Raw genomic sequence first — 21,578 nt, 5'->3', positions numbered from 1 at the left:
TTACTAATGTTACTAGGCAGAGGGGGTGGAGGGACCATTTGCATGTCTCCTAGCGAGACCAGGGACATTTCTGCAGGACCCTCCCCACCAGGGACAACCATCTCCTCCCCTCCCAGGGCTACACTCGCCAACTGACGGGGGGTGCACGCGGCGGTGCATTCGACTTCTTCATGGGACACTGGGGGTCATAATACTGGTGTCCCACCTGCCCGCAAATGTAGCAGGTTAGGGGGCCCCTATGAACAGGTTTACCCGTCGGGGCCCCTGGCTTCTTCTCAGGGGAGGCTGGGAACCTTTCCCTTGGTTCCCTTGGGGATTACTTTGGGGCCCTTTCTGAGACTCCTTCTGTTTACCCTTGTCCCCCCCACTCTTCTGCTGGGGACACTGCCCACCTTTGGCTGAGTCTCCCAGTGGACCCTTGTGGACCCTGGTACTGACCCAGCGGTCCGCCTCCTCAGCAAGTTTTCTAGGGTTAGATATCTTGCTATCAATCAGGTGCTGGCGCAGCTCTGGAAAACAGTTATTAGACAAATGCTCCCAAGCAAACAAATCATAAAGAGCTTCATAACTTTCCACTTTGCTGCCCTTCACCCAACCATCCATGGCTCTGCAAAAATAAGACACATAATTAACCCACGTCGTACAAGGCAACTTCTTACATTCTCTAAAAGCTTGTCTGTACTTCTCGGGGGTTAGGCCATACCGCAACATTAAAGCATCTTTCATATGAGCATACGACATCCTATCCTCAACAGGCATGTCTAACAGGGTATCTCTCCCCTCATTCACAAAGCGACCCCACAACCCCGCTCCCCAATTCTTCACAGGGACCTGGTGGGCCAACAATGCTAACTCATATGCTTTAAACCACTGACCAATATCTTCGTTCCTATGATAATCTTTTATCACATCTTTGGGAAAATAAAACCTACTTTCTGCAGGCCCAGATGGAATGCTGCCACCAGAGGGATTCAATTCTAACTTCTTAGCTTGGATGTCCAACTTCCTCAACTTGGTATCACGCTCCAAAGCTAACTTCTCTCTTTCAAAATCTAACCTTTTGGTCTCCAAATCAGCTTCTCTTCTACCTCTTGCATTTTCTAACTCCAACTGCCCATTTATCTTTAGCCTTGCCATTTCCATGTTGTATGCACGCTCCTTCGCCCTTTCTTCTCTTTCTTCCGGGAAAAGACCTTTGGAGGAAACACTGATTCCGGGAGAGGACACGACTCCATTCGCTGGTGCCTCCTCATCCCCTTCCACTGGCGGTACCACCACCGGATCAGTGGGATCTCTGGACTCTAACCGTTACATAGATTGGCATTGTATTGAGTTGTGTTGCATTTAGTGGCATTGCGTAGTGAGTGTAGTGGGGTAGAGTGGAGTGCAGTTATGTAGAGTGGAGTGTGGTTGCTTAGAGTGGCATGGAGTGAAGCAGAGCCGTGTGGAGTGGGAGCAGAGTAAAGCAGAGTGGAGCAGAGTGAAGTAGAGTAACGCAGAGTGAAGTAGAGTGGAGTAAATTAGCGTGGCACCGAGTGGAGTGAGGCAGAGTGGCCTAGAGATGAGTAGAGTAAAGTGGAGTGGCATGGAGTAAAGTGGAGTGGAGTATATCGGAGTGGATTAAAGCAGAATGGCGCTGCATGGAGTGGTGTTGCGTAAAACTGAGTGGTGTTGCATAGAGTGGGATGGCGTTGCATGGAGTGACTTAGTACTGAGTTGTGTTTTGTGGAATGGCATTGCATAGATTAGAGTGGTGCCTAGGCGAGACCTAAAAAAGAATGTAGTTTGCTTGTAGAGATTGGAGGTGAGCAGAGATGGGGATTCAGTGGAGAATGCATGTGCACAGTAGAAAGACCACATGGAGGCTGAAGAGGGAAGTACTCAGTGGAGAGGAAATGGAGGCTGAGAGATCACAAAGTGGGTGAAAAGTATATCTGAAGAATGGAGAGCTTGTCTGGGGGATGAGAGCATATGTATATGGTGGCAAAGTACAGGGAGGCCCCTCCTCTGGACTCAGTCAAGAGGCTTAAGGCCAGTGTTTGCTGCTGAGGGGGCTCCCTAAAGCTCAGGGCTCCCCGTACCGTGCGGGGCTATGTTACACCACTGTACAGGGTGGACTAAAAAATGTAGTTAATGGAGAGTGGATATAAAAGGTGGAGGGTATATGCTGCTGTATAGGGTAGAGAACATGTGTAATCTGCATCATCCAGCCATCCACCATTTCATCCAACCATTCATCTACCCTGCCTTTCACTCATTCATACATTCTTACACTCATCCATCGTTTCACTATTCTATCCATCCATCCACTGATCCATCCATTTACCCTTTAACTTATCGATCTATTCTTTCACTCACCCATCTATCCATTTACCCATTAACTCATCCATCATGCTTTTTCCCTTTCACTCACCCATCCTTAAATCCATCCTTTCACTCATTCAGCCAAGCATCAATCCACCTTTTCACTCATCCAGCCACCATTTTACTCGCCTATCCATTTACCTGTTCACTCATTCATCCTTTCACTCACTCACCCATCCTTTCTTTCATTCACCATTTCACCCAGCCATCCATCTATCTTTACTTTCACTCATTCATTCATCCATCTATTTTTTCAATCATCCATCCACTCTTTCAACCAATCAACCATCCAGCTGTTCACTCCATTCATCCACCATCAATTTACCCATTCACCCCATATAGCCGTACTCTCATCATCCATCCTTTAACACATACAGCAATTCATTCATCCATCCGTTCACTCATTCATCAATGCATCCATCTATCCAACCCTTTACTCACTCCCCTATCCATCATTTCACTCACTCATCTTGCAGGCAGAAAAAGCCATCAAAAACCCCACTCCTACTGTTGCTGCTAAAGCAGGAAGTTGACAACGCTTCTGCATCCATGCTTTCACTCACTGATCCATTCACACTTTTGCTCATTCTTTAATCTGTCCGCCCTTTCACCTATCTATCCTCCCTTCCACTCATTCATCCATCCTTTCACCTATTAATTCTTACATTCATCCTTTCAACCCATTCATCCATCTAGCTTTTCACTCCACCCATTCAACATCTATTTACCCTTTTAATCCATCTATCCAATCACTCATCCAGACATCATTCTCTCATCTATCCTTAAACACATCCAACCATCCATCCTTCCTCCCCTTGACTCAGTCATCCTTATACTATTTAATTCATCCATGCATCGGTCAATCCACCCCTTCACTCACCCACCCATCCACCATTTCACACATCCATCTTTTCACTTCCTCACCGTCCCATCCTCTTGCATTAATTATGAGACTTGGAGGGCTGAGTCGCAGACAACAAAAGATCACCAGCAAAACCCCCACCAAATCTGTAGCTGCAAAAGCGCAGGGGTGTAGGGTTAACTCCACAACCTTGGCAGTTTATTTGGGGGAATTTTAAGAGCAGAATGTAGAGATGGAATTGTGGATAATGAAGGACTTAGCACGCAGATGTGCTGAATGGAGAGATGTGTGGATGCAGGGTAGACATTTGATGCAGTCGACAGAACAGGATTTAATTCCTAGATATGAGCGTCAATAGAATAATGCCGTGCTGAAGCGGGATGTAGATCAAAAGAGCAAAATGTATTGATAGGAGAGTAATGAAGCGTGCTAAAAGGCCAATAGTGAGGGGGCATTCCTATACCCTCCTATTTCAAATAAGCATTTGCAATGCAATAGGTCTTGCATTATTAAAGTTTGAGCTATTGGCATTGCTAATAATAATGCAAAACCAATAGCTCAAACATTCAGTAATGCGAGACCTATTGCATTGCAAATGCTTTTTATTTTAGCCCCCATACTAACATACTGACATGGAGTAAGGATCTTCAGAGGGTTTGTGCACATGCTGCAGTGCTGTGCGCTTATAGTACAGGCCTCAGGCTCTGCCACGTCTGGCTCAACCTTTTACTTCCACAGTACAACTGATTTGTGTAAATAGTCACATCTCAGATGCAGCATCTGCTACTACAGCACTTAGAAGCCAGGCCTTGTCAGCAAGTAGTGTATTTTCACAATATTTTTGTTTTTTTTGTTGCAGTTTTATATAGCGTGAACTCGACACGAAATTATTGGGGAGCTTTACACAGTGCTTTAAGTGGGATGAAAAAACTATGGAGGGTCTCTGGGGTGTGGACGATGTTATTAAGGACATGGCTTAAACATACCCACGCATAAAATCTGTGTTTATCATAGTGTGCCGCCCGTCGGGCATTTTGCTGTTTCTATCCTTGCATCCAGATATATACTACAGCAAGTAACATTACACCTACAACAAGCCAGGACTATTGGCTTTGCCAATGGTTGTTAGCTGCATAAGATAAATAAGCAGCAACTATGCCATCGTTGCATACAGAATATTGAAAATGCTTCCATTTTCAAATTATGAGACTGTGAAAGAACTATAACGAGTCTCTTCGAAGTTATCTTAAAGGCAGTGAGCAGTGGCACTGCCGCACAGTTAAGATGATCTGTTCATGGAGGGTGAGGGCGAAAATTGACAGCCCGATAGGGACCCATCTCAGCACCTACTTTTTAGAAATGCCGGTGCTGAGCATCGGCAAGACCCGCCGCATTTAAAGCCCTGGCTTCACATGGGCATCAGTAACGTTACACAAGGACACGCTAATTTTTGGTAGGCATGGGGAGATTAAGTGATTTGCCCAAAATCACGGGATGTTGAGCCGATGTCAGACTCAAACCTGCTCCCACCATTGCCAAAATCAGCAACCCTTGTGCATTGTTTAATAATTTTACAAAACAGTGGCCATTGTATTTGTTAAATAAAAAAATTCCGAGGACCGTCAATGGCGTCCCTGAGGTGTTCCAGGTGAAAGCGAAGGTAGGGGGTCTCCTTTGGTGAAGCCAAAGGGAGGCAGACAGCAAACAAAGAAACTAGACGTCTAGCAAGGGGGTTTGTTACTCAAAAGAAATGTAAATATGTGCAAGAGGTGAACCACTAAAAGGAAAGACTGCTTGAAAGCCAGGACAGGCTTCAATTGAGGGAGTCACACAAAGCTTCACAATGAATATAAGGGTTTTATCAACTCAGTTCTGGAGTGTCGGCTCCTGCTAGGTCAAATTAAAATCTCGCTTCGAAACTGGTCTGAACCTGTCTGTACACTCATGTACTTTACTCGCAAAAAGACTGATCGATTTCTCCACAATGGCTGTAAAAAGAACCCTGCGGGACTCCACATCACGATCCCCGTTTACATTTCACGTTTTGCTTCTTATGAATTTCCCTAAGCGTATATGCTTTTTCCCCTCAAGATGTGTTCCTGTATTTGTTCATGCAAGACATGACTCTCGCATAGTGAATACTGTACTGAGTTGACACGTGTCTGAGTCATAGCATGGGTGTTTATATGCGTGCACTATTGAGAGCTCTGAAGCTGAGGCTGCAGTCAGTTTTCATAGTACCAGTCAGTGGGTCACAGACGTGTACATAGTACATGCCCATTCACATCTTGGCCTCTCTGCGGAGTGATGGACGCATATGTGGCAATTGTAATTATGCTTTTTTGGCCATGGCCCTTTTATTGACCCGCCAACTTTTTCAGCCGACTGAAAGCATTGCCAAACAGCAGTGCTGCAATTCAGTGCTCGCAAGATATTTACAACACCCGGGTTCCAGGGCCCCATACATCCCTGGTGTGTCCTCGGCACCAAGCCTGCAATCCCCCGGCACCAAGCCGCCCACGCCAACAGAGAGATCATGTGCAACGTCCGAGCACAACACCGGAACGAGTATATCCTCTACACTGTGTGTTTGTGCACGGGACGGGAAGGATAGAGAAAGCCAGGGTGCAGGAAGAGGAAGGTGACCCCCTGCAGGGCCCTCCAATGTCTGGCCCACCCAGAGAGAGGGTGGGACGTAGGACTGCTGCTTGCGGAGAGTAAAAATCAAAGTGTAAACCAAACATTAAGGTGTCTGAGGTCTGACCACTGTGCCGTCCTGTACTGGGTGTTCTGTGGTGCGACGCTCCTGCTGCCTCTGGATCTGTGGAGGATGAGATGTATTAGGTTACCTGCTGGACTAGCCTGTGCGTGCGTTGGCACCCAGCCTGACTGCGTCAATGAAGCCAAGATTTGGATGCTGGCGGCCGGGCTAAAGACTACAGTTAGCAATAGCGATGTGGGAGGGCTGTGCTCTTGGCTCACTAGCCATCGGGTGCCATGCCCTTTCGCGTCTTGCTGCGCTGCCGCAGGCTACCCTTCGTCACTCTGTAACTTTTCCTAGCTTAAGTAGCACTCCCCTATTAGAAATGGGGGTCAGATATGAGAAGCGGGGAGGTCGATGAGGCCGCTTCCCCATGGATTGTGCAGGAGGCGGAAGCAGGCGAATGGCATCGGATTGCGGGCAGTGGCCTGGGATCTGTGCATGCATATGAGCGGGGGGAGAAGGGAAAAACGTCTGGACAGAGCCGACCACAAATATAACAAGGAGGGTCAGCGCCATGAAAACAAACTGCGATGCAGAAGGAAGGAAACAATGTAAATAAAAAATATTCAGATGAAACAAGCGGGAGAGGCAAATTAAAACGAAGAAAGCAAACGAGGGCGGAAATCGAAAATAGTGGTGCACCCGCACCACAGAGGAGCCTGAAGAACCGGGATTTAAACCCAGCGGCGTCAGGGGCAGCCCAAAGTCTTCAGATTCTCCTGTCTTGGAATACAGAGACACAGGATTCTTCTTGGTGACGTCAAAGATCAAATTTATTAGCTGCAGCCAGTAACAGAGGTCCTAGAAGTACAACACGGTGTATGTTCTCAGGAGACGGCTCAAATTCATAGAGCAAGACATCGTCTTTTATGCCTAGAATCACATTCCTGGCTAGCATCAATTATTTACAAACTGAACAATCACGTAATGACATTTCAAAGGTATTGCATAACGACAAACCCACTTTCAGTCGTCCAGCCCACCAGAAATGACAAGGCAAAAACCAACATTCTTGCTCGGACAGGCCAAACTAACCCATAATAAAAGGACCTCAACCCATGTCATAAAATAGGCCATAAAGAAGGAACAGAAACAGATGAGAAGTAAGATAGAGGGGTGTGAGCGTGTACCATAAACTCAGCAATGTCCTGCTCTTTGATCTCTATCTGACCAGCTGCCTGACAAGGAACTGGCTCAGCAAGTTTAGCTTCGGGCAACAGGGTCAGTTCACTCAGGTCAAACAGAAGTCAGCACAAACTCAAGCTAAGGTGTATGTGTCCCAGAGACTTGTTTGGCCACAGTCATCAGCCTATATGAGGGCAATCCACAAAATGGCTGCTATGCACAAAATGGAACCCAAGGGTTTCAGAACAAAATCGTCAAATACACAGTGAATCCATCGGTGTAACATGACGAAAACACTCATGCATACCGCACTCGTCATTTGCGGTTCGCTAATACCAAAATCGTCACGATACGACGACCTTTATGAAACGGGTTCAGAATCACGGAACCTCAGTCCCTCCTTTTGCCCTTACATAGGGAATAACCTAAACTCACGTCAATCTGAATCCAGGTCTATATTCATCAGATCATCGAAATGTTGCTGTAGCATTATCCTAGTACTTAGTAACTCTCTCTGGACAGGTCTCCTCGAACACGAAGTAGCACAAAGGCCACATAAAGCAGGAGCACACTGTACGCAAAGACAGAACAGGAAAAGGATAGCTAATACCATCCCAATGACCATCAGAATCTTCCATCCCCAAGTGGATAACAATTCCCAAAACCATCCCATCAACGACCAATCTCCTTCGTCCATATGCACAGACTCGGAGATCTTATGTAGCTTGGAAATGGCTTGGTACACTGTCGGAGCGTTGTCTGGAATGAAAACGCAGCAGCTCGATTGAATCAATTTACATACCCCTCCTCTATCTGCAAGTATGACATCTAACGCAACTCTGTTCTGAAGAGTCATAAGGCGATCCGACTGGAGCTCAGCAGTCAAGTTACTAAGGGCACCGGCAGTTTCGACTATGGTGGACTCAACCACTCTCGTCAATTGCCGTATGTTCCTGCTGTTAACCATAGGTCCCCAAAACAGCAGAAAACCCTTCAGAAAATCTCCCAATTCTTGTCCTGCAGTATCTTCCTTACTGAAGACACCTCTAACAACTCTCATCTTGTGGTAATCTGCCGCAGCTGTATACGTAGGAGGCAACAGGAACGAGACAAAACATGTGCCCGAGAAATCAGGGGGCAACCATGTATACGCTCTATCGTAACAGACAAAATAGGTACCCTTAGCTGCTAGAAACGATGGGGAAGTCTGGGACGTCAAAACATACGTCTCAGTGCAAACACTCTTCCCTAACTGAGCTCTCGGATTCTTGCCATTACCTTGCAGACAGTAATGACCCTGATGGGGTACAATCCAAATCGGAGAGGATCTTTTCGCTCGCTGGTTCTCACTCAGACTAACTCCATATCCAGTAACGTTCCATCCAATATATGCTAGCGTCTCATCTCTCGGGATAGTCTCATAGGAATCTATTCCTCTAATCATATCTACTATTCCCTTAACTAGAGCACTATTCTTTGGATTATCTTCCACAGAACGTAGGGGGTAGACTTCACGAGCATAGATGAACATCGTTCTGTATGCCCACACAGAACCATTGTAGCTAAAAGGCAGAACCAGGTAAGGAATACCTTTATCGGTAGTATGGGGCATAAGACAACACCCAACAATTAGTCGTGTTCACTACTAGCTGATGTTGGTGCAGAAGCCGAACAAAGGAATTATTAGAAAATTCTAATCTCCTAATAGATTCATGTTCGGGCAGAGGGTGAAAAGAATGCAAAGAAACAGTAGGAGGAGGCATAGATTGCGTAGTGGGCAAGAACGTCACTTGAAAAGAAAATGTCACATATCCAATTAAAAACATCATTAAACTAAACAGCATAAACAAGCATAATATTAAAAAACGTTTTCTGCTCATTATTGTACACATTTTGCTCTTGAAGTTCATTCTTTCAACAGGTCTCTCCATCTCGAAAAACTCCATCCTCTAATTGTGCTGCTCGCGGCGGTAGGGTTTTCCGTGCTAGGGAAAGCGTCTGTCGGTCCAGGGAACGGCCTTAGACCAACCAGAATTGTCGACCTAACGTCTTCGGCTTGCACTCCAAAGACTTGACACCGCGACCCTACAGCTGAACCCGGATGGTGGTTCGAAAAACAAAAATCAAAATAGTTCCTCGGAGGAGAGCTTAACCTTAAAAGTCAGAAAAAAAGAATTTAATTTTTTATTAGTCCAGCGACTCTTGGTCGCAAATTATAACGCTCTTTGCCAGGCAATGTCTGTTCACGGAATAAAAGCTCAGGTTCAAAAGTGTTCAAACGAACTGACGGAGGCACAGCGTCCTGAAGAAGATCGTCGCTTACTCGCTCAGAGTTCGACCCAATTAAACGTGCGTCGCTAAAAGGCAGAAACGAGGCACGGTTTCAGTCTCAGAGTCAGGAAGTCCGTTCTGGACCCACCGGTCGTACAGCAGAGGCAAAGGGGCCCTCTTACAATGTACGCTGTGGATCCAGTTCTTTTTACCGCGCACTCGCCCTGCTGAGCGTGTAGATAAAAGCACCAAGTAGGGTACGTTCCAGCGGGGCTGCTCGTTCTTGGTCCACTGGAAATTCTTAATCAGGACCCAGGAACCAGGTTCGATAGCATGTCCTGGATCTTCAGATGCTTGTGGCAAAGTATCATGAACCTGTTGATGCAAAACACGCAATTTAGCTGTCAATTCAAAAAGGTAATCAAGCAACACAGGGTGTTCTATCTTGCTCAATTTTGTCGGCCGCGGCACTCCCCAAATATTTGCCAGGCGACCAAACACAACCTCATACGGACTAAGTCCCATTCGTGAATGCACAGTCATTCTAGTGGACAGGAGCGCTAACGGCAAGGCATCAGGCCATTGAAGACCAGAGCTCGCTTGAATTTTGGCCAATTTTAGCTTAAGGGTGCCGTTATAGCGTTCGACTAGACCAGCTGATTGGGGGTGATTAGCAGCGTGGAACTTCTGCTGGATTCCTAACCCATCACTCACTCTCTTCATCACTTGACCCACAAATTCGCTCCCATTGTCACTCCAGATCATTCTCGGCAAACCATACCTAGGCAAAAATTCCTTAATAAGGGCTTTCGCTGTGGACAAGGCAGTGTTATCTTTCAAACGGTAGGCTTCCACCCACCTCGAAAAAGAGCAAACAACCACTAACACATATTTCAGGTTGTTGCACCTCTCCATGTGGATGAAATCTAGCTGCAAAGCCTCAAACGGATACGTTGGAGGAGCAAAATGACCAGCTGGGGTTGGAGTTCCCTTACCAGGATTGTACATCAAACACACCATACAGTTCTTGACCAAGTTCTCTGCACACTTAGGAATTCCAGCATTTTGCCATACTGGAGCCAACAACTTGCAAATCCCTTTCACACTGATATGAGCCATTCCATGAGCCATTGTAACCACTGGAAGCACATACGCATCGGGTAACAACCATCGCTGATGCTCTGACAACTCAATCCAACAACCATTCAAATCCAATTTACCCTTACTTTCTCTCTATTCATTCAACTCTTTCTCTGTAGCTTCAGCTTGAATTGACTTCACACTCTCTATTGTATCTTCACAAATACTTTTATCCGGAACCCATCTCGCCGGACCCGCAACATACATTCAACTCATCACATCTCTTGCAGTTTCTTTCGCGACTTCATCTGCAAATGCATTACCACGACCAACATCATCAGTAACTTTCTTATGCGCACTGCATTTCACGATCGCAACTTGCAACGGCAAAGTAAGAGATTCAAGAAGTTCATTTACCAACTGAACATGCTGAATCTTGGTCCCATGCGAAGTCAGGAACCCACGCTCTTTCCACAATCGTCCAAAACCATGAGCCACACCAAACGCATACTGGCTGTCGGTATACACAGTCAATCGTTTCCCTTTTGACAACACACACGCTCTTGTCAATGCAATCAACTCTGCTGCTTGCGTTGAATTATGTGGGATACGTGCAGCTTCAACAATCGTATGCAAAGTCGTAACAGCATATGCCGCAGTCGTATCACCATTCGGAAGCTTGAAGCACGAACCATCAACCCATAAAGTACCATCACATTCTGCAAGAGGAGTGTCCCTAAGGTCTATCCTCCCTTTAGTTTCTTCCTCTGTCCTAAGGAAACAATCATGCTGTTCAGAAACATCTGTCTCAACTGAAATCGGCAACAATGTAGCTGGATTCAACGTGTTGCATCTCTTTATATGCACATGACTCGCTAAGAGTGTCAATTCGTAACCCGACAACGGAGCACTAGTTAAGTGATGTGTCTTTGTTCGATTCAATAAGGTATCCACTGCATGTGGGACCATTACAATCAAAGTATTGTCCATTACCAAACCAGCAGACTGTCGAATAGAGACAGCCGCTGCTGCTGTAGCTCTCAAACAACTCGGCAACGCTCTAGCTACCGGATCCAAAGTCGACGAGAAATACGCACATGGACGTTGCTTATCACCAAACTGTTGACTCAAAACTGACAATGCACATCCCTCTCTCTCGTGGACATAGAGTGTAAAAGGCTTACTGTAGTCGGGAGTACCCAACACAGGAGCCGAACACAACGCATCACGCAATTCTGAAAAACTCTTCTGACATTTGTCAGTCCAAGGAATAGGATTCGGAGTATCCTTAACAGTAAGAGCTATCAAAGGTTTCGCAAGAAGTGAAAAATTCGGAATCCACTGTCTACAATACGACGTAATATCCAAGAAAGCACGCACTTCTCTCTGTGTGGTTGGCACACTCATTTTCGCAATAGCTTGAATTCTTTCTGGGGTCAATCTTCTTTCCTCCTTCGATAAGAGGTGACCTAAGTAGGTTACTTCTTGTCGACAATATTGCAACTTTGAAAGAGACACCTTATGATGGAAGTCAGACAAATGACGCAGCAACGACAAAGTAGCCTCTTTACAAATCTCTTCATTGTCAGCAGTAACTAACAAATCGTCAACATACTGAATAAGGGCAGCAACATCAGGTAAGACAATCGTATCAAGCTGTGTTTTCAAAGCCTGACTATAGATGGATGGGCTCTCACGATAGCCTTGAGGAGCGCGCTTAAACCGGAAACTTCGGCCTCCTAAAGAGAAGCCAAAAATATCCCTACTCTCCTCGGCAATCGGGATGCTGAAGAAAGCCTTCTTCAAGTCACTCACCGAAAACCAAGTAGCAGAAGCTGGAATCAAAGTCAGTAAAGCAGTGATATCCGGTACAACAAGGAATTGCGGAATTACAATCTTTTTTACCTGGCGAAGATCAATCACAAACCTGTACACAGGCGGCTGAGAAGAATCAGTACGTTTCAAAACAGGCAAAACCGGACTATTGCACACATTACCTCTTGTTTCTTCAATCACACATTTCTCAATCAGATCACAGATGATCGCCAAAAGTGCTCTTTCACCATTGCTGGAAATCCGATATTGGGGAATACGAGGCAATCTAACATTCGCTTTCAGCGTCACAACATATGGCGGGATCTACAAAAGACCCCTGGCTGATTGCTCACCTGATTGCTCTTTGTGCAGAGTCCGCCCATACTGCCGCTTGCCTGCCCTAATTACTGCTCCTGACACCCTGTGCCTGCCTGGGTGAACGCGATCGGTAGCAGCCTGCATATGCTGAGTGCCTAGAAGCGACCATAGCGCCTGGTATCGTTGGTTTGCATTTCTTAACATACTTCATTGCGCTGCATTGCCTGTTTGTGTGTTTATTTGGTCTGCTCCTTTGTGGTCCCAGTTTCGTTTTTACTCCGTCCATTTTAAGTGTGGTCACTCGTGGACCGTGCCTCCTCCCCGCTCCCCGCCTCCCAGCTGCCCCTCCCACTCACAAGCAAAGTAGCCCGATCCTACCTACACTCCCCTGTGACCAGCTGGACTAGCTCCATAGCGGTCACTCCCACACGCTCCCCGCCACGATCCCCTGGCTGATTGCTCACCTGATTGCTCTTTGTGCAGAGTCCGCCCATACTGCCGCTTGCCTGCCCTAATTACTGCTCCTGACACCCTGTGCCTGCCTGGGTGAACGCGATCGGTAGCAGCCTGCATATGCTGAGTGCCTAGAAGCGACCATAGCGCCTGGTATCGTTGGTTTGCATTTCTTAACATACTTTATTGCGCTGCATTGCCTGTTTGTGTGTTTATTTGGTCTGCTCCTTTGTGGTCCCAGTTTCGTTTTTACTCCGTCCATTTTAAGTGTGGTCACTCGTGGACCGTGCCTCCTCCCCGCTCCCTGCCTCCCAGCTGCTCCTCCCACTCACAAGCAAAGTAGCCCGATCCTCCCTACACTCCCCTGTGACCAGCTGGACTAGCTCCATAGCGGTCACTCCCACACGCTCACCGCCACGATCCCCTGGCTGATTGCTCATCTGATTGCTCTTTGTGCAGAGTCCGCCCATACTGCCGCTTGCCTGCCCTAATTACTGCTCCTGACACCCTGTGCCTGCCTGGGTGAACGCGATCGGTAGCAGCCTGCATATGCTGAGTGCCTAGAAGCGACCATAGCGCCTGGTATCGTTGGTTTGCATTTCTTAACATACTTTATTGCGCTGCATTGCCTGTTTGTGTGTTTATTTGGTCTGCTCCTTTGTGGTCCCAGTTTCGTTTTTACTCCGTCCATTTTAAGTGTGGTCACTCGTGGACCGTGCCTCCTCCCCGCTCCCTGCCTCCCAGCTGCCCCTCCCACGCTCCGCCCCCTCCACTATCCATGTAAGACAGATGTCCAAACGCGCAGCGTCCACGCGCTACGGCCGCGCCGAAGGTGCGCCAAAGGTAAGCCCGTCTACACCCGTCTGCGCCAAGCCCGCGCCCAGCGCCAGACCCCCTGGCCCCCGTCCCACCCACCCCACCCGCAATACATACGCCGCCTCCACCCTCCTAGCCCTTAAACCCGGCCGACTCCCCAACTGCGCCCAAGCCGCCCCTGGACACACCCATGGACCCTTCACATGCAACTCCTGCAAGTTTGACGGCACCAAGACCACCTCCTCATCCACTAACACCAAACAGAGACCTGACACCAACCACCTAAAATGCATCCTGCTCAACACCCGCTCGGTCCACAAACACGCCATCGACCTCTGGAATCTACTAGACACCATCTCTCCGGACGTCGCCTTCCTAACTGAAACATGGATGAACGCCACCTCAGCCCCAGACATCACCATTGCCATCCCGGAAGGCTACAAGATCATCCGAAAAGACCGCAACAAGCAAACAGGAGGAGGCATCGCTATCGTCCACAAGAATTCCATCCGCATCTCAACCAGCTCAGACGTCAACCTCGCTAGCGCCGAGCACCTTCACTTCCAGATCCACACCGACCCCAAGACCACTCTCAGAGGCACCCTCCTCTACAGGCCACCAGGACCCCGTGCACAATTCAGTGAAGACATCACTGACTTTATCACCCCACACGCCCTCCCCTCCGAGGACTACATTCTATTGGGAGACCTCAATTTTCACCTGGAAAAAAGCAACGACAGCAACACCACCGCCCTTCTGGACAATCTCGCCAACCTCGGACTCAAACAACTTGTTAATACCCCCACTCACCACGCAGGTCCCACACTCGACCCTATCTTCACCTCCAACAAACATATATCCTTCAGTCACACCAGAGCTCTCCATTGGACGGACCACAGCTGCGTTCACTTTATCTACAATAAGACCACAACCCACAACCATCCTCAACCTACTCTGCGGAGAAACTGGAACAAAATCACCATCGACCAGATCTCCTCATCGCTTCTTCAAAACCCCCCTGCCCACTCTTCGAACCCCAACCAAGCAGCCATTAACCTCACTCAATGGCTAACCAACAGCGCCGACAACCTAGCACACCTGAAAAAACGTCAAATCAAACTAGGCAACAAAAAGGCCCCCTGGTTCAACGATGATCTTAAGAAATCCAAGAAACTCTGTCGCTCCCTTGAGAAGGCCTGGAAAAAAGACCCTAACACCAACACCAGGGACGCCTTCAAAAACGCCACCCGCATACACCACCAACTGATCCGGACTGCCAAGAAAGCCGCATTCAAAGATCGACTAGACAACAACGCCCACAACAGCAAAGAATTATTCAACATCGTCAAAGAGTTTACCAACCCCACTGCCAACTCCAACGACATCACTCCCTCTCAAACCCTCTGCGACTCCCTAGCTTCGTTCTTCCATGACAAAATCGCAGACATCCACAACAGCTTCGACAACCAACCCGGAGACCAACCCACCCAACCTCCTGCCGTACCTTCACCCCCCTTGAACATCCTTAACGAATGGAACGCAATCTCCACTGAGGACACCATCCGCCTGATGAACTCCATCCACTCAGGATCCCCCACAGACCCTTGCCCTCACCACATCTTCAACAAAGCAGATTCCATCATAGCACCACACCTCCGAGACGTCATCAACTGCTCCCTCAACTCCGCCACCTTCCCAGAAAGCTGGAAACACGCCGAACTCAGCGCCCTTCTGAAAAAACCCACAGCTGACCCCACCGAACTCAAAAACTACCGCCCCATCTCGCTCCTTCCATTCCCGGCCAAAGTCATCGAAAAAGCTGTCAACAACCAACTCGCCGCCTTCCTCGAAACCAACAAATCCCTCGACTCCTCACAGTCCGGCTTCCGAGCCAAACACAGCACTGAGACCGCCCTCATCGCAGCTACAGACGACATTCGAACTCTACTGGACAATGGAGACACAGTCGCCCTCATCCTCTTCGACCTCTCCGCAGCCTTCGACACAGTCTGTCATAGCACCCTGATACAACGCCTCAGAAACATCGGAATCCAGGGAAAAGCACTGGAATGTATCACCTCGTTCCTTGCCGGAAGAACCCAGAGAGTCCGCCTCCCACCATTCAAGTCAGAAGCCACTGAAGTCATTTGCGGCGTGCCACAAGGATCCTCACTCAGTCCCACCCTCTTCAACGTATACATGAGCCCCCTCGCGACCATCGCACGCCAACACAACCTCAACATCATCTCCTACGCTGATGACACTCAACTTATCCTCTCACTCACCAAAGACCCTAACACCGCCAAAACCAACCTACATGAAGGAATGAAAGAAGTAGCCTAGTGGATGAAGCACAGCCGTCTGAAACTGAATTCCGACAAAACAGAAGTCCTTATCTTAGGTACCTCCCCCTATGCCTGGGACGACTCTTGGTGGCCAGAGTCCCTTGGAAAAGCACCCATCCCAACAGACCACGCACGGAACCTGGGCGTCATTCTGGACTCCTCACTCTCGATGACCAGACAAGTCAACGCCATCTCTTCATCTTGCTTCAACATTCTTTGCATGCTCAAAAAAACATTTCGCTGGATCCCCACGAAACTAGAAAAATGGTCACCCACGCACTGGTTAAAAGCCGCCTAGACTACGGAAACACCCTATACGCCGGTACCACCGCAAAACTTCAGAAAAAACTCCAACGCATCCAGAACGCATCAGCCAGACTCATACTAGACATCCCGCGTAACAACCACATTTCTGATCACCTGAAAAACCTCCACTGGCTCCCCGTCAATAAGAGGATAACATTCCGCCTCCTAACCCACGCACACAAAGCACTTTACGAACTTGGACCCGAATGCCTCAACACACGACTTTCCTTCTACACCCCCTCCCGCCAGCTGCGCTCCTCCAACCAAGCCCTTGCTGCTGTACCTCGCATCAACAAAACCACCATGGGAGGAAGATCCTTCTCCTACCTGGCGGCGAAAACCTGGAACTCACTTCCCATTCACCTTCGCCTCACTCAAAACCACCTAGCATTCAGAAAGCAACTTAAAACCTGGATATTCGACAAGTAATCCCCACCCTTCTCCAAGCGCCTTGAGACCCTCTGGGTATGTAGCGCGCTATGCAAATTAATTGAATTGAATTGAATTGAATTGAAGTCGATCTTTAGACAAATACATCGAAGAGATTACTCTCTTTCCCAATGTAAGCTGTACTCCTGAAGGAGAACAATAAAGCGTTGCATACAATCTTTTCAACAAATCTAATCCCAACAAGTTCTCACCACAACCCGTCATCAAAATAAGGGGTGCTTCAAAATCACAAGGTCCAACAGAAAGAGACAAAGGACTAGAAATCGGATTACTAACCGGGGCGCCAGAAAAACCTACTGAAACATTCGTTAAGCCAGACAAAGGTGCGCCAGGGAGTTTAGAGTGCATGATAGAACTCTTCGCAGCACCAGTATCCAACAGAAAAGGCTCTGACACACCTGATGCAATCACTTCAACATAAGGTCCATTCTGATCTACTGGAACTGAAACAACTCCCTGTCTTTGTCTATGGCTGTCCTAGCAATCATTACCATCCATATTCTCACCTTCGACGTAGTAATCGTCCGCATAGTACTGAGCCATCCTACCAAACACACCATTCTGCTAATCAAAACAATTCATTGAATTCTGTGGAGGCAAGGAACGCGCATTCTGAGACACACCACGTCCTCTACCTCGCGGAGCTTGCTGAACGCCTCGACCTCTCACACCAGAAGCACCATTCGTGCGCTGTAACAGAACCGGACAACTATTCTTGAACTGACCCTCTTCTTTACAATACGCACACTGATTAGGGCCTACAGGAAAACGCTGTTGAGAAGACTCGAACCTTTGCGAGTTTCTCTGATATTGCTGAGGTTGCTGATAATCGCGCTGACTATTACGAGGCGGATACGCTTGCTGTAAAAGAACCTTAGTTTCAATTCCTTAGTCTTCCTATCCGCTTTCTCTATCTCATCCTTATTTCTATTCTCATAGTACTGGGCAGTAGCCAAGATCTGCGCTGATGTAGAAACAGCCCAAGCACTTTGAGAATCCTTCAACTTACTGCACAATTCGGGAAGCAAATTATGGACAAACTTGTCAACGAACAACCGTTGACCACCTTCCGTACTCATGTCCTGACCACTATGGTCAATAAACGTCTCTTCGAACCTAGTGAAAAAATCAGACACATTTTCGTCTTTCTTCTGCTTGCACGCGGACAATTTATCCCAATTAACGCGCACAGCAGGCATCAAAGTCTTCATATAATCAATAATATTACCAGGGAGATCAGCAATCACATCCTCAGGTTTAACACCACCTACTTGTCTATTATCTGCTGCTCTAAGATTATTCCATGTGTCACCTAACTCTTGCGTATGATGCGCATGACGAATCATTCTCCATATAGGCTGTGGAACAACATTCCCAAACAATAAGTCTATGTCGGCCAGATTCATAATACAGGAACCCGCAGTCTGTAATAATTCCTTATAGTACCCTGCAGGATTTTTACGTGGATCAGGCAAAGACTGCTTAAGGGCCAAAACTTCAACTCGCTTCCATGGACATGTACCCCGACACGCTGGAAATGTGGCTGAACAGGTGGAACACCATTTGCATCACCTGGTCTCCAAACAGGGGGAACCTCTCTCATCGGATATTGTCGCGCCTTTCTCCTAATTGAAGAATCAGGCTCAAACAATGACCTAGCAGGAGGCTCACTCCTAAACGACAACAATGTCGCAACTGCTTTCTCAACATCAAAACCCACTATAGTTCCCTTCGCAAACTCAGACTGCACATGGAACAACTCATGCGGAGCCTGTCCCAAATCACCATCTTCCCATTCTTCACGAAGGAAAGTACACATTGTCCCAAAAACGTATCTCTGCGTCGGTGCTTCCCATTGCCGGAAAACATCCATGACACACTCAAAACTATAGTGCAAAGGGTAAGTAACCCATTTACGCGCTAAATGATCCAGCACTGAACGTTTATCAGGACCAGGCAATTGACTACGCAATTGTTTACGCTCTGCAACAGGGGTCATACCTAACGACCCAAAAAGAGGAGAAAACAGACCATTAACAGTATCGGACATTCTCTGTCGAACAGAAGGAGAAGTTGACAACAGAACAGGAGGAAAAACAGGATGAGGAGAAGCATGCATAGAAGCAGTAACAGAAGGAGTAGACAATACAGGCATAGGAGTAGCAGACGAAGGAAGTAGCAAAGTCGGCGGCCCTTGAGAAGGCTGTGCCAAAGGAGTAGGAGCCAACTGAAGAGGAGCTGGCTGTTGAGGAACCACAGGAGGCAAAGCAGCCGGAGGCTGCGCAACTAAAGGTGGCAGAGGTGCTGTAGCACTCTGCACATAAGGGGGTGGTGAACTCAACAGATGCGACATTAAAGGATCTTTCTCAAGGTCTTTCTTTTCATCTTGCTGCTGAGGTGACAAAGCTGGATAGCACTTATCTATCGACAGTTTATGTTGCCTAAGCAACTGTTCGCTTTCTTGTTCTTCGTTATCCCTAAACTGTACAGCAGCTTGCATTATCGAAATACCCTTCTCTCTTTTATTTTTCTTCGCTAGTTTAATTTCTTTCTGTTTGGCTTCTTTTCGCCATAGGCGGAAAGAGTCAAACATTGCCGGCCGGGCTTTCTTCTTGAAGAGTCTAACTTCTAAATTATCTAAAATCTCTGTGTCATAACTACCATATTGGGGCCATTTTAGGACACCATCCTTCCTAGTATACCTAATCCATACTTCATTATACGTGATAGGGCCCACGCCATGTTTTAAATAGAGCTCATAGGTCGGAGTTCCAATCAGAGGCACCGGACACGAGTCCTCCAATCGGGAATCCCTATTACAACCACAACAAAATATCTTTCCAAGTCTGCTAAGACCAGGCATCTTCGCTCACTAGTCTAGCTTCAAACTTCAAGGGAATATCGAACACGATAGCCTCGTGAATACACGAGCCCCTCGGCTTTGGAGCTTGCAAGTCCCAAATCAAAGATCCCAAGGGGATACCCAAAACAAAACTAAGGACTGGGAGACGCTCCACTCATACTTAACTGAAGTATCGATGACGTCGCCAGAAGACCCGTCTATCGTCTCGCTCTACAAATCATCAAAGGGCTTCAAGACAGGGCGACAGTCAGGGCAGCAGTCTTTCGTAGCCGTCGGAAAGCGGGGAACCTCGCAGCAAAGACTTTCGGACCACAACGACATACAGGGGTCGATGAAGTGGTAGGCCTTCCTCCAGAATTTTCACACGAAGCTCCTCACGATCTTCAGGCTTGAAGCGGTACCGCTGAAGTCGCCCCGCGTTGGGCGCCAACTGAAGAACCAGGATTTAAACCCAGTGGCGTCAGAGGCACGCCCAAAGTCTTCGGATTCTCCTGTCTTGGAATACAGAGACACGGGATTCTTCTTGGTGACGTCAAAGATCAAATTTATTAGCGGCATCCAGTAACAGAGGTCCTAGAAGTACAACACGGTGTATGTTCTCAGGAGACTGCTCAAATTCATAGAGCGAGACATTGTCTTTTATGCCAAGAATCACATTCCTGGCTAGCATCAATTATTTACAAACTGACCAATCACGTAATAACATTTCAAAGGTATCGCATAACGACAAACCCACTTTCAGTTGTCCAGCCCACCAGAAATGACAAGGCAAAACCAACATTCTTGCTCGGACAGGCCAAACGAACCCATAATAAAAGGACCTCAACTCATGTCATAAAATAGGCCATAAAGAAGGAACAGAAACAGATGAGAAGTAAGATAGGGGGGGTGTGTGCGTGTACCATAAACTCAGCAATGTCCTGCTCTTTGATCTCTATCTGACCAGCTGCCTGACAAGGAACTGGCTCAGCAAGTTTAGCTTCGGGCAACAGGGTCAGTTCACTCAGGTCAAACAGAAGTCAGCACAAACTCAAGCTAAGGTGTATGTGTCCCAGAGACTTGTTTGGCCACAGTCATCAGCCTATGTGAGGGCAATCCACAAAATGGCTGCTATGCACAAAATGGAACCCAAGGGTTTCAGAACGAAATCGTCAAATACACAGTGAATCCATCGGTGTAACATGACGAAAACACTCATGCATACCGCACTCGTCATTTGAGGTTCACGGATACCAAAATCGTCACGATACGACGACCTTTATGAAACGGGTTCAAAAACATGGAACCTCAAGCCGGGGGGCGAGGGAGCCTGTCGTCTGTGCCGCGTGCTGATGTGCGTCCTAGACACGGACGGGAATGGGCAGGGCAAAGGCGGGACATGTGCCCACATTTATCCAAACGCGTGCAGTTTTTTTTTAAAGCACGCAAAAGCCATTGGCAGACGGGGAAAGCAAAACCATACGCACGTGCGTGTGGGCAGCTTTTTAAAGCCCGTACAAGAGGTCTTGTGCTGCACTCGCAGTGCTGCGCACTGCAACGCAGGTGTGAGACCTAAAGAAATATACCAAATTTGTGTATCTCTCACCTAGGGGGTGGGTAGATTCAGTGCCTGTACTCACCTCGGTCATCTCGTCTTTCCTTGCTATCTCTCCTACACCCTTTCCCCTCCTGACAGAGAGCTGCACTTAATTTAAAACCCTGAACATTTCCTGTTTTTTATCTCCAAAGAGAGCAGCTGATGCAATT

Source organism: Lissotriton vulgaris, chromosome 1_1 (assembly GCF_964263255.1).
Source record: "Lissotriton vulgaris chromosome 1_1, aLisVul1.2, whole genome shotgun sequence".
Taxonomy (NCBI): Eukaryota; Metazoa; Chordata; class Amphibia; order Caudata; family Salamandridae; genus Lissotriton; species Lissotriton vulgaris.
The sequence above is the reverse complement of the archived record's forward strand: the minus strand, read 5'-3'. Positions refer to the sequence as shown.